Here is a 15,780-nt window from a genome sequence, read left to right on the forward strand (position 1 = left end):
AGATTTTCTGGCTATCTTAGTCAAAACCGACACAAGATATTTTGACTATATCAAAGAAACTAAAAATACAGAATATAGAAATGTACTTTTCTTCTTGAAGATGATCTCTTGAAGTAGCCTATAGAACTGCTTTGCTTGAAGTAGAACGTTCAATGTCCAGTAAGACAAATAAGGGTTCTAGGTTCTATATTGATTTTAAATTAATTCAAACCAAAGGCTACTGTTTGAATTCCTCAAGATCCCAAAGAAGAGTGATTACTCTTTTTTAAAAAGTAAGATTCACGAAAAGAGATCGAGAAATCAAAACAAAAAGCTATATAAACAAAATATTAAAATACCGTGAAATAGCTTGAAGATAGTGAGGACTTCTCTCTTTCTTGGTGAAGGCTTTTCTTAGCTTGGATGAGTAATTTTGGATTGAGAGACGGCCTCTATTTATAGGCTGAAAAGTTGTTGCTTCGACTAGTCTAAGGTCATCTTCGACTCGTCTAAGATTTAACCAAATTTCAATTTTTGGGCGCAATCAGGCAAAATTGTTCTTCGACTGGTCAAAGGTCCTACTTGACTAGTCGAGGGCCCTACTTAACTGGTCGAGCATGAACTTCAACTGGTCGAGGGTACCAAATTTTAGTTGTTGGACTTCGAGTCGAGCAACCCTCGACTGGTCGAAGGTCCCTCCTCGACTGGTCGAGTAATTTGCTCGACTAGTTGAGAAATCACTAAAAATATCCTTTTTTGGATTTCAAACTTGGATTGGTCAAAGATTATCTTAGACTACTCGAGCCACAGCTTAGACTAGTTGAACCAAGGCTTAGACTAGTCGAACTAAATCCTAACTAAAGTATAAAAACCCATATAAGTTTATCTTTTGAAAGCACCTAAGTCTGAGGTCTTTCTAGGGTTAATTATACATGAGAAGACTGGAAATTGAAGTTTAATGCTTGTTCTTCTTCTCAAATCTTCAATAGAGCTTAGTAGATCTTCAACTTGAAGTGTATTGAAGGTGGAGTTTGATTTTCTACTTGAAGTGTAGTAGAACTTATACTCATTTTAGCTTGAACTTTCCAACTTTATAACTTGTACTTAAGCTTGGTCTTCATAGTAGATGTTGAACTTGAATGACTTACGACTTGAACTTTCCATCTTGATCCACATTAGACGGATTATAACTTAAGCTGTTTTGTCTATACGAAATTTGACAACAATGGTGTGCTTTATACAATATATGTATATATATATATATATACACACACACACACACTGTAAGTGCTTTTATTTGAAGTACATTTGGAGTTGTCAAATCTCATAGACAAAATATTGGTTAGATCTCAAATACACTTTAGTCCTATACGGCGCCTCATGAAGATTGGCTCAACATCCAAAGACTTAAAGATTTAGCATGGTTTCAAAATAAAGATCAATGTATATGCTAACAACCAGGTTGAATGACCCTAAAAAGACCTTAGGCTGGGTCTTTTTGAAACATGGCATTTAATTGTTTAATATGCTTAATTTACAGTATAAGTTCACTAAAGTTCATCAAACCCAACTTATATCGGCTAACCCAGCTTCAGATTCGGCAAAGTTTCCAAATTTAATGAAAAATCTGTTGCAAGTTCGGCCAGCCCAACTTTGGGTTTGGCTAGCTGAACTTGGCATTGAGCCAGCCTGAAGGTGTCTCGGGTCAAGTTTCCAGCAATGGAACTTTTGAATTTCAAAGACATTTGGCTAGTTGAACCTGAATTTGGCCAGCCGAATTGGAGATTCATCCAGCCGAATTTCGGTTCAGGTCAGCTGAATTTTTGATAAATCTTATCCCACGCAATCTGATCACCATTGGAATAGAATCGTTAGAATCCGGCCACCCAAACATATTTTTTGGCTGACTGAATTTCCAAATCGTTTGGCCATAAATAAGGATATTCTCTCATCCATTTATACAACGAAATTCAGTGAAAAATCTTCTACAAGTGATAGAGAAACTCAGGTCCTCCTAAAGCTATCTATGTGGTAATTATTGTTCTTATTTAGCTTATTTAATTTACTTTCTCAAGATAATTTTAAATGAAATTAGAGAGTAATATATACTCGAGAAATAAAGGATTGAATTTATAGCAGTTAGGTTTTATATTCTTTAAAATACATTAGATCAATTTATTCTTTCTACTTGAGGATATACTGCTTCATCGACTCTTAAGAAAGAAAATCGCTGTTTGAAGCCTTTACTACATCTTCAAATCGACATCTTGTCTTTTGAAGATAAGTATTGTTATTATTATTGTTTTTATTTAGGCTTTGATTTAAATAACCTGAAAATTTCATTTAGGTTGATTTGCGGTAAGCCCGTGAAAATCACAAAGGGAGTTTTATTATGGTAAGCCCGTGAAAATCACAAGAACTGTAAGAGGTTGTTAATCTGAACCTGTGAAAACCTTTATATAGTGGAAAACTAAAATTACGAGGGTAGTAATTTTGGAAGTAGAGTAGGTGTGTGTTAAACATCGAACCACTTTAACTCCTTGTGCATTTGTAGTGATTATTTTGTTTGATTTTCTGTCATTTATTGGTTCAAAAGATTGTTTCCAAGGACATCATGAAATGAAGTTATCCTTCCTAAAGTAATAGGTGAAGGTTGTTGAAAAGGCCAAGCTATATGTCCTAGAGGGGGGGTGAATAGGACAATGCCAAATAAAAACTTATAACAGCGGAATAATAAAGAATATGATAGCCAAAGTGAATAACAATGCAGTAAATTAAAATGACTTCAAAATTCAGATCTTGAGAGGTTGATACAAACGTTGTTCTAAGGACAACCTTACACCAAAAATAGAGTTTATGGTAGGACAACCTTATTTCTAGAAAGATCTTTGTATCAAGTCTCAAATCGAAGAGGAATACAAAAATAAATATAAACTGAATTGAAATAACTTGTAATCAAAAATATATTGTTCTAGGGACAACCATACACCATAAAAATGGCAGGGCAACCTTGCTGGAACAACTTTCAAATGAAATTGAAATTCAAGCTGATAAAGGAATAGTTGAAAATAAATTCTAAACTATTATAACATTCTCACAAAGCTTGAATTAAATGATTACAACATTCACCACCATACATACAACCCACAAAAGAATAATTAAAAATAAGAAGTATAAAATAATCAACCACAACACAAGGGTTTATAGTGGTTCGCCTGTGTGTCCACCAACTGTTAAACAACAGCCACACAGAAAGCTACTCCACTCCTAATATCCTCACACAGGGGATATTAGCGTTCACTAAAAATAGGTTTTCCCAGGTTCACCCAAAACCCTTACAATTGTGTCTTTGTATGTGGGCTTACACAATTAAAAAAACCCCCACTTCTGAGTTTTCCTGGCTCTCCTCAGATAACCAATATAACAAGATTTTTCTGGCAAATCTTGAAAGAAACCAAAATAGAAAGGGATTTACAATATGTAAAATACCTGAATATCTTCTTCGTTGTAGCAGCCCGGTAGAACCAAATCAAAGTAGATGATTGAATGTCCAAGTTCAATGTCCAGTACTCGATTACAATGGTTCTAGTTCTAATAGATTTTAAATTAAACCAAATAGGGCTTGCCTTAATTGATTTTGATTCCAAAGAAAGGGAATAATAATTCCTCTTTATCAAATCAGATTGGAATAGCAGAAACAAAATCAATTCAAATAAAGCTAAGGAAAGAAGAATATTAAATAAGCACACTTAGCTTAGATGGAGCACAGAATTATCTCTCAGAAGTTCAATGAAGATTGGCTTGAATACTTTAATTAATTCGATGATTTCTTCTGAGATTCGTGCACTATTTATAAGTGAGAAGATCGGGTCTTCGACTGGTCTAGAGTGCTCTTCGACTAGTCGAAGCCATAACAGATATTTGAAAAAAATGGCGGGATATACTTTGACCGTTTTACGACTGGTCGTAGGTCACCTACGACTGGTCGTAGGTTTCCTTCGACTGGTCGTAGGTCCTGCAAATCTTCGCTGGACTTCGAGTCGAAGATTGTACGACTGGTCGAAGATCAGTCGACACTGTTCCTACGACTGGTCGAACAGATTCCTGGACTAGTCGAAGGCTAACAGATTTTATCCGGAATTTGTAACAAACTCACGACTGGTCGAGGAATATCTTAGACTGGTCGAAGCAAGTCTAGGACTAGTCGAAGAAGACCTAGGACTAGTCAAAGAACAGACCAATCACATGTAAAATAAACATTCAGTTTATGTATCCGAAATGACCTACTTCTAAGGTCAACCTATGGTCAATCAAACCTCAATCATGAAGTATGGACATTGAAACATTAGGAACAAGTGACCTTGAAGTATGAGCCTTGTAATCTTGATGTAGATCAAACCTTGATGTAGCTCAATCTTGAAAGTGTACAAACTGCCTTGAACTCTTCTTGAAGTCTTGCAGCTTGAGTCTTGTCTTGTAAGCAGTTCTTTCATTCAAGATCTTGAGTCTTGTCTTGTGAGCAGTTCTTTTATTCAAGATTGATCCTTGTACTTGTGAGCTTTGCTTGATGTGAGCTTAGCTTGTTCATGAATGTTGATCTTTGAGAGAGCTTCACTTAAGCAAGTTATATATAACATAACAGTGATTTTGTCATCACAAATTTGACAACAGACAGGGATAAAAACTATAGCACTTACAATCTCCCCCTTTGTCAAATTAGTGACAAAACACATAACCAAACAAAAGTAAAACAACTGGTTAATACCTGCAAATCAATATTCAATATTCAACATTCAACCAGTTTCATTCAATAAGATCAAACATATATTCCCCCTAACTCCTCCTGAGAAACATAACCAATGCTACTCCTCTCACAATCACATAAAGAACAAACCATTCTCCCCCTTTTTGTCACAATATGACAAAGGAGAACTAAATAAAGGAAGTCATGAGAGGAAACATGAGGAAGTAAGAGAGTATAGCAAAAGAGTCATATAGATACTCAAGATAGCATCACATATATCCAGCATGAATATTACATCAAGAATAAATATCCAGCATAAAATCCAACTCAAACTCAAGCAAACAAGTGCTAAGTAATAAAGTTATTATAGACCAAAAGTCTTATAAAAACTAGTCAGAACTAGAACTTGATGAAGGAGCAGGAATAGAAGGATCAAGTTGGTGCATGCCTTTGTTCAAGTGCCTTAGATATTTGCGCATGTATTTGAATTGCAAATCATGAGCAACAGACATGTTTTCCAACTTAACATTAATATCCTCAACTTTACCCTCTAATGCACTCAGACGTGTATCAACATCAGATGGTACAAAATCTAGATCATTAGCTGAGTCAGAATCTAGTTCCTCAAAAATGTCATCCATATTAATGTCAACATCAGCTTCTTCATGACCACCACCACCACCACCACCACCACCTTGTTCAGGAAACAGATCCAACTTCATCTTATTAATATTTGTATTGTTGAAGATCAGATGATGGATAGGTGCTTCATCAACAGGCATATCGACTAACATATGAGTAGCCAATACAGTCATAAAATAGGCAAATAAAATGTCACTATGACCAGGATGGAGTCGAAACTGAATAATGAAATGACAGATTAAGGATGGCAAACAAATCTGAGTACCATTTGAGATAGCATGGATAACACGAACCATAAACGAAGTCAAGTCAGATTTATTACCCGAACGAGGATAAAGATTAGACACAAAGATTCTGTGGAGAATTCTGTATTTGGGTAACAAATACCTTGCGGGGAGCGCATTCCCTTTTTGAGTCCATTGAACATCCATATTGCACAAGTCTCTAGTGAGCATGCGTTTTTCATTCATTGAGGGTTTATCAGTTAAATTATGAATAGGAATACCCTCATCATTCACAAAAATTTCCATAAGGGCTGAAATTAAATGACGATCAATGTCAAATGGCCCTTCTCTAGTAGAAATTTGAAAAGTTAAATTATCCTGTGAAAATGCACTAATACATGTAAACATGGATTGGGCAATGGACCGGTATGTAGGCCCACCCCAATGCAATAAGTTAACCCAACCTACAGCTTCAAGCATAGGAAGGATGTCAAAAGGTGCAACGTGATTAACATCAACAGCATGCTCAACAATAACATTACGAGATCTAATGTCCCTAACATATGATGGATCATCATTAGGAACAAGAAGATAACGCTTAGAGATAGCGGTCGATCTCGAGGAAGAAGATGGACCACGGGAAGTAGTTTTTCTACCTCTAGAAGCCATTTGCAACAAGGATTTCGAGAAAAAAGGAAGTTGCAAAGGATTGAGAAGTGGGTCTTCTCAATACAGATTTTTCAAAATCCAAACCCCAAATCTCAATGAATTTCAAAATAGAAAGCTTCAAGAGAGAAAAGGAACCAATCTAGACACAAATATGCAAGAAAAAGAGGATTTGGAACACTAACCTTGAAGGATTTGAAGGATGGGTTCGACGAGTCGAAGTTCGGCTCCAAGGAGAAGAAAGAAGAAATGAGGAAGAAGGTGAAAAAAAAATTCCCAATTTAAGTGAAACTCGTGTTCCACGACTGGTCGTGGGTATCTACGACCGGTCGTAGTACGGCTGGTCGTGTATACTCACGACTGGTTGTACAAACCCCAAAAATCAAAATTTCTTGCAATTAAAAAAAAAATGAAATTCAATCTAGCAAATATATACAATATTATACAAGAAGGCATAAATTATCAATTTAAAATGCACATGCCAAGATCAAATTTCATCTTTTTGAACCTGGTTTTATCAAGAGGTTTTGTGAAAATATTAGCATGTTGATCTTCAGTAGGAATATATTCTAGAGATATAAATTTTTCTTCTACTAATTCCCTTATATAATGAAATCTAATGTCAATATGCTTAGTACGAGAATGCTGTTATAAGTTTTATTTGGCATTGTTATCGCACTGGAATTATCACAATATAATAACATAGAATCCTGTTTAATTCCATAATCACTTAGCATTCGTTGCATCCAAACAAGCTGTGTACATGCATTACCAGCTGCGATATACTCAGCTTCAGCTGTTGAAAGTGATATAGAATTTTGTTTCTTACTAAACCAGGAAACTAGATAATTTCCAATGAAAAAACAACCACCACTGGTTGATTTTCTATCATCTAGATTACCAGCCCAGTCAGCATCCGAGTACCCAACTAATTGGACATTGGTTTCATGAGGATACCAGAGACTAAGATTTACAGTACTTGCGACATATCTAATAATTCACTTGACAACAATCAAGTGAGATTCTTTTAGATCAGATTGATATCTTGCGCAAATACCAACACTTAGAGAAATATCAGGTCTACTAGCAGTTAAATATAACAAACTACCAATCATATTCCGATAAAGTTTTGAGTCAACATTTTTACCATTAGAGTCCTTCGATAGTTTCAGGGTAGTACTCATAGGAGTATCGAAATTTTTGCCATTCTCAAATCCAAATTTCTTGATTAGATTCAAAGCATACTTAGATTGAGAAATGAATATTCCTTCAGATTGTTACTTTACTTGCAATCCAAGGAAATAAGTCAATTCCCCAACCATGCTCATTTCGAACTGTGATTTCATCAAATCTGCAAACCCAGTAGTCAAGTCAGTACAAGTTGATCCATAAATGATATCATCAACATAAATCTGCACCATTAAGATATGATCATTATGTTTCTTAACAAACAGAGTTTTATCAACAGATCCCATTTGAAAATCATGACTTAAAAGAAATTTTGTTAGTTTCTCATACCATGCCCTAGGTGCTTGTTTTAAACCATAAAGTGCCTTTTTAAGCCGATATACATGATCAGTATTTTTGGAATCTTCAAATCCCATTGGCTGTTCAACATAAACTTCTTCATGTAAATCACCATTTAGAAAAGCACTTTTCACATCCATCTGATAGATCTTTATCTTTCTAAAACATGCAATGGATATAAATAGTCTGATAGATTCAAGACGTGCTACTGGTGCAAAGGTTTCATCGAAATCAATCCCTTCAATTTGAGTATAACCTTGTACCACCAGTCTAGCCTTGTTTCTAATTATATTTCCACATTCATCAGACTTATTTTTGAATATCCATTTTGTTCCAATGATGTGTTTATCTTTAGGTCTTGGTACGAGATATCAAACATCATTTCTTATGAATTGGTTGAGTTCATCTTGCATCGCAACAATCCAGTTCTCATCAACAAGAGCTTCTTTTACATTAGATGGTTCAATTTGGGATGTAAAACATACATAATTACATATATCTTCAAGTTGTCTACGGGTGCGAACACCGGTGAGAGGGTTTCCAAGAATTTGAGTGGTTGGATGATCTTTAACAGTCCTCAACTCAGAATCAATCTGATTCGATGAAGTATTGGGTTTATCAATGATTAGTACTTCATCATTATCTGAATTAGAAATTGGTGTGTTTAAGTGATCATCAATGACAACATTAATGGATTCTTGAATCACACCAGTCCTTTTGTTCAGGACCCTATAAGCTCGACTGTTTAAAGAATATCTTAGAAAAATACCTTCATCACTCTTCGTATCGAACTTTTCCAAATTTTCACGATCACGTAAAATATAGCATTTGCTGCCAAAAACTCGAAAGTATTTAACAGTAGGCTTTTTATTGAACCACAATTCGTAAGCCATTTTATGATTATCTTTGCTAGTGTATACTCGGTTAATAATATAGTAAGTTGTGTTGACTGCTTCAGCCCAAAGATTTTTAGAGAGCTTCATGCTATTCAACATGACATTAGCCATTTCTTGAAGCACCCTATTATTTCTTTCAACAATTCCATTTTGTTGTAGAGTTTTGGGAGCAGAGAATTCATGTAATATTCCTTGGTCAGTACAGAACTTCTCAAAATTGCTATTCTCAAATTCAGATCCATGATCACTACGAATTTTACTGATTTGAGAAGATTTTTCAGTTTGAATCCTTTTGAGAACTTTTCTTACTTCTTCAAGGGTTTCAGATTTATCCCTTAAGAAGACTACCTAAGTAAATCTGGTAAAGTCATCAACTATTACCAAGATATACTTTTTACCACCACGACTTTTCATTCTGGTAGGTCCTATCAGATCCATGTGGAGAAGTTCGAGTGGTCTTGATGTGGTATTTGAATTCACCTTTTTGTGTAAGTTCTTTGTTTGTTTGCCTATCTGGCACTCACCACATATTTTATCTAATTTCTGAAGTTTGGGTAAACCTCTTACAAGTTCTCGTTTGTTCAATCGATATAAATTTCGATAATGTATATGTCCAAGACGTTTGTGCCATAAATCAGTCTCGTCTGTATGGACCATGTAACATGTTTGATTAGATGAGCTGGATTCACTAATAATATAGCAATTTTTAGACGTTCTACGTCCAGTTAATATTACAGAACCCTTATTGTTTAGTATTTCACAGCTTTGATTAGAAAACCGAACATTATGGTTATTATCACATATTTGTGATATACTCAGCAAGTTGTGCTTTAGGCCTTCAATGTATAAAACATTTTTAAACACCGGAAGATTAAAAAGTTGAACCGTACCTTGGCCTATAATCTTGCAGTTGCTACCATCACCAAATGTGACTGAACCATCAGTCATATCTTTCAGATCGGTGAATAAAGCTTTGTCACCTGTCATATGCCTGGAGCATCCACTATTTAGGTACCACTTTGAATGACTTGTTGCTTTGAAAGCAGTGTGAGCAACCAAGCAGGTGACTTTAGAAACCCATTTCATAACTGTTTTGGGTTTAGGAACATAGTTGGTCTTCTTTTGTGTACATTTGTAAGAATGACCTATAGAGTTAGATTTTAAGAGCTCCTTGAGTAAATCAACTATCTTTTCAGCTAGTGGATTTCGTTTCTGATTAAAGTTGACATGGTTGTTTCTAGGTTTTTGAAAAGTTTTTGAATTTCTAGAAAAATCTTGATAAGTACTTTTCCCTTTTGAGTTTGAGGACTCTCCTTTAACAAACATAGGAGGAGTATACTTTTGTTTAGGAGGTAAATTTTTATCATAGCCCAACCCGGATCGATCGCCACATTTTCTAGATCCGGATAAAAGTTTCTCTAACTTTGGATCACCTTGGGCATATTTCCATGTGTCCTTTAGACTCAGAAGAGAAGATACTTCAGTTTTAAGATTCTCAATTTCAGATTTTAAATCAACAATTAGTGAGTTTTTGAATTCCAAATCGCATTTTGATTTTTTAAAACAATCTGAAATTTGTGATTTTTCTAAGACAAGTGATTCAAAACAATTTTTGAGTTTAGAAAACTTTTCTTTTTGAATTTTAAGTTTGACAGTAATTTTACAACCTTCCTTATATAGGGCATTGTAAGCGTCTTGAAGATCATCTTCATTTTCACATTCATTATTCAGATTTTCTTCACTTGTAGAGTCATTATCTGAAAATGTGAATTTGGCTAGAGTCATAAGAGCTTTAACCTCATTGCCCGACTCAGTTTCAGAATCTTCTGATTTACCTTCAGAATCAAATGATTCATCCCATGTAGCCAACATACCCTTCTTCTTGGGTTTGTCCCTTTTAGGACATCTATTTGGTAAGTGCCCATATTCTAGACAGTTGTAACATTGACTATCTTTCAAAGATTTTCGAGATTTGGGTCTAAACTTCTTTTTGTCATTTGATTTTTGGAAATCAACCCTTTTCTTGCTTTTGAAAATCTTGTAAAATTTTTTAGCTAAAAGAGCCATATCATCTTCTAAATCAGAATTTTCTTCTGAATTACATTTAGAAGATTTTAGTGCGATAGATTTTCCTTTAGGAGCTTTAAAGTTTAACTCGTAGGTTTGTAGTGAACCAACTAGTTCTTCTACCCTCATATTATCCGTATCACGAAGTTCCTGGATCGCGGTTACTTTAGAATTGAACCGTTCAGGAAGTGAGCGTAATATTTTTGCACACACTTTACTTTCTGGGATTTTTTCGCCAAGACCCCACATTGAGTTTACAATGTCATTCAATCTAGTGTAAAAGTCCATAAACATTTCATTTTCCTCCATATGAATTTCTTCAAATCTGGTTGTGAGGAGTTGGACTTTAGATTTTTTTGACAATTGTAGTACCCTTGTGTGTCATTTCTAATATATCCCAAGCTTGCTTTGCAGTATCACAGGAAATGATTCTTTTGAACTCATCCGGTGATAGTGCGCAAGTAATTGCATTTAGTGCTTTAGCATTTGCACTACTCTCACTTTTCTGAAGAGTGGTCCATTGGTAATATGGTGTGACTTTCATTGATTTTGAACCGTCAACCCCGGTAACTTCCATGATAGGAGGATTCCATTCAGTCACTGTAGCTTGCCACACATTTTCATCCATTGATTTGAGGAAGATCCTCATTCTGGCTTTCCAATAGGCATAGTTGAAGCCATCAAAGGGTGGAGGCCTTGTGACTGAAAGGCTATCAAAATTTGACATCCTAAATAGCTTAAATCGTTAGCTCAGGAATTAAATCCAAGAATAAAAGAAGAGCTATTAGGCTCTGATACCACTTGAAAAGGCCAAGCTATATGTCCTAGAGGTGGGGTGAATAGGACAATGCCAAATAAAAACTTATAATAGCGGAATAATAAAGAATATGATAGCCAAAGTGAATAACAATGCAGTAAATTAAAATGACCTCAAAATTCAGATCTTGAGAGGTTGATACAAACGTTGTTCTAAGGACAACCTTACACCAAAAACAGAGTTTATGGTAGGACAACCTTATTTCTAGAAAGATCTTTGTATCAAGTCTCAAATCGAAGAGGAATACAAAAATAAATATAAACTGAATTGAAATAACTTGTAATAAAAAATGTATTGTTCTAGGGACAGCCATACACCATAAAAATGGTAGGGCAACCTTGCTGGAACAACTTTCAAATGAAATTGAAATTCAAGCTGATAAAGGAATAGCTGAAAATAAATTCTAAACTATTACAACATTCTCACAAAGCTTGAATTAAATGATTACAACATTCACCACCATACATACAACCCACAAAAGAATAATTAAAAATAAGAAGTATAAAATAATCAACCACAACACAAGGGTTTATAGTGGTTCGCCTGTGTGTCCACCAACTGTTAAACAACAGCCACACAGAAAGCTACTCCACTCCTAATATCCTCACACAGGGGATATTAGCGTTCACTAAAAATAAGTTTTCCCAGGTTCACCCAAAACCCTTACAATTGTGTCTTTGTATGTGGGCTTATACAATTAAAAAAACCCCCACTTCTGAGTTTTCCTGGTTCTCCTCAGATAACCAATATAACAAGATTTTTCTGGCAAATGTTGAAAGAAACCAAAATAGAAAGGGATTTACAATATGTAAAATACTTGAATATCTTCTTCGTTGTAGCAGCCCGGTAGAACCAAATCAAAGTAGATGATTGAATGTCCAAGTTCAATGTCCAGTACTCGATTACAATGGTTCTAGTTCTAATAGATTTTAAATTAAACCAAATAGGGCTTGCCTTAATTGATTTTGATTCCAAAGAAAGGGAATAATAATTCCTCTTTATCAAATCAGATTGGAATAGCAGAAACAAAATCAATTAAAATAAAGCTAAGGAAAGAAGAATATTAAATAAGCACACTTAGCTTAGATGGAGCACAGAATTATCTCTCAGAAGTTCAACGAAGATTGGCTTGAATACTTTAATTAATTCGATGATTTCTTCTGAGATTCGTGCACTATTTATAAGTGAGAAGATCGGGTCTTCGACTGGTCTAGAGTGCTCTTCGACTAGTCGAAGCCATAACAGATATTTGAAAAAAACGGCGGGATATACTTTGACCGTTTTATGACTGGTCGTAGGTCTCCTACGACTGGTCGTAGGTCACCTACGACTGGTCGTAGGTTTCCTTCGACTGGTCGTAAGTCCTGCAAATCTTCGCTGGACTTCGAGTCGAAGATTGTACGACTGGTTGAAGATCAGTCGACACTGTTTCTACGACTGGTCGAACAAATTCCTAGACTAGTCGAAGGCTAACAGATTTTATCCAGAATTTGTAACAAACTCACGACTGGTCGAGGAATATCTTAGACTGGTCGAAGCAAGTCTAGGACTAGTCGAAGAAGACCTAGGACTAGTAAAAGAACAGACCAATCACATGTAAAATAAACATTCGGTTTATGTATCCGAAATGACCTACTTCTAAGGTCAACCTATGGTCAATCAAACCTCAATCATGAAGTATGGACATTGAAACATTAGGAACAAGTGACCTTGAAGTATGAGCCTTGTAATCTTGATGTAGATCAAACCTTGATGTAGCTCAATCTTGAAAGTGTACAAACTGCCTTGAACTCTTCTTGAAGTCTTGCAGCTTGAGTCTTGTCTTGTGAGCAGTTCTTTCATTCAAGATCTTGAGTCTTGTCTTGTGAGCAGTTCTTTCATTCAAGATTGATCCTTGTACTTGTGAGCTTTGCTTGATGTGAGCTTAGCTTGTTCATGAATGTTGATCTTTGAGAGAGCTTCACTTAAGCAAGTTATATATAACATAACAGTGATTTTGTCATCACAAATTTGACAACAGACAGGGATAAAAACTATAGCACTTACAGTTGTCCTACGAATTAATTGGAATTAAGATTTCAATACTTTGTGAGATTGGGATTTTTATTTTCACATTTTATTGAAAAAATTGGTGTAGTCTTATTCACCCCCCCACCCGGATATCGATAGCTCATCTTTCAAGTGGTATCAGAGAGATGTTGCTCTTTTGGGATTTAACTCTTAGAGCTAGATCCAAAGCTATAAGATGTCAAATTTTGAGAATTAATCCATTTCCACATCAAATCCATTGATGAAAGTGTGTGGCAAGCCACTATGACTCAATGAGTCCCTCCTATCATGGAAGTAGTAGCTGAGAATGGAGCCATGTCTGTGAAAGGAATTGCTTATAGTTTTTGGATGACTACTCAAAAAAGTGAAAGTAGTGCAAATGCTAAAGCCATGAATGCTATAACTTGTTCTCCATCACCAGATGAATTAAAAAAAATTCATTCTGCGTGATACAACGAAACCGTAAGTGCTATGGTTTTATGCTCCTTTGGTTGTCAAATTTTGTGGTGCCTAAACCTCAATCTATGTCTTGCGTAGTTTATTATTATAAATGTTTAAGACATTGCATCACTGCTCTAAGCACTTTACTTCAAGTCAAGAACGAAGAACTACTTCAAACTACTTCAAGAAAAGCAAGTACAAGCTACTACAGTAGAATGCAAGTATAAGCTACAACAGTAGAAGTGATCTTGTTCAAGATTCAAGTCAGTGTACAACACAAGATGAATTGTTATTCAAGCTATAGCAGATCTCATGTTCAGTGCTACATCAAGTTCAAAGATCTCAAGCTTCACAATCTTCAAAGGTCATCTATCATCTGAAGATATGAAGTCTCGATGTTCATACCTCACTTTCAAGTTATGATTGACCTTAGACTGTCTTTAGGGTAGGTCATTTTGAATACATAATTCAATTGAATCATTTTACATAGAATTGGACAGTTCTAAGACTAGTCTTGAACCTTGTTTGACTAGTCCTAGCACTGCCTCGACCAGTCCAAGAAATTCCAAGACCAGTTCTAAGTTGGTTGCAATTTTTCAGAATTTTCTATTTGTCCATGACCAGTCCTAGACTCTGTTCGACTGGTCGTGTGAACAGTGTCGACTCGTCCTATGACCAGTACTGGTTCTACGACTTAAACTACAACAACCAATCTTTGAGTCCTACAACCAGTCGTGGGTATGCTACGACCAGTCGTAGACACCTTATAACCAGTCGTAAAATGGTTTTATTCGATCGCGCTCAAAAATTCAAAAATTCCTTTCTCCTATGACCAGTCGTAGTGTCCTCAGGACCAGTCGTACCTGAGTTTTTGCAACTATAAATAGAGCATGAATTTCAGAGTTTCATAACTCAATTCAAGTAAAATCAAGGGATCACTCTGAGATAAGTTTGTGTTTATTTTAAGCTACTTTGTGCATAATTTATATTATTTTTTGTTAGCTTTATTAATTTAATTTTGTTTCTACATTTCAATCTTAATTAAAAAGAGGAATTGTGATATTCCTTCTTCTTGGAATCAAAATCAAATATAGCTAGCCCAACTGGTTTAATTTAAAATCAATTAGAACATAGAACTATTTTAAAGTGAGTATTGGACTTTGAACTTCTACATTCGATCTTTTACTTCGATTGGTTCTTCCGGGCTGCAACAAAAAGGAGAAATTCAGGTATTTTATATTTATATAAATTTTCATTTTGGTTTTATTTAAGATTAAGCCAGAAAAATCTCATTGTGTTGGTTACCTGAGGAGAGCCAAAAAACTCAGAAGTGAGGGTTTTTGAATTTAGTAAGCCCTTTTCTAAAAAGACACAATTGTGAAGGTTTTGAGTGAACCTGTGAAAACCTATTTTGATAGTGAATGCTAATATCCCCTATGTGATGATATTAGGAGTGGAGTAGCAATCTATGTGGCTATTTTTTAACAGTTGGTGTACACACAGGCGAACCACTATAACTCTTTATGTTTTGTGGATATGTGATTTATATTTTCTATCTTTGATCATTCAGATTTGTGGGATGTATATGTGAATGTGAATGTTGTAATATTTACATTTCAAGCATTGTGGGGAATGTTGTAATAGTTTAGAATTTATTTCTTGCTATTCAGATTTGTTGTCCTGCCATAAACCTTTGATTTTTATGGTGTAAGGTTGTCCTTAGAACAA

Source organism: Magnolia sinica, chromosome 6 (assembly GCF_029962835.1).
Source record: "Magnolia sinica isolate HGM2019 chromosome 6, MsV1, whole genome shotgun sequence".
NCBI lineage: Eukaryota > Viridiplantae > Streptophyta > Magnoliopsida > Magnoliales > Magnoliaceae > Magnolia > Magnolia sinica.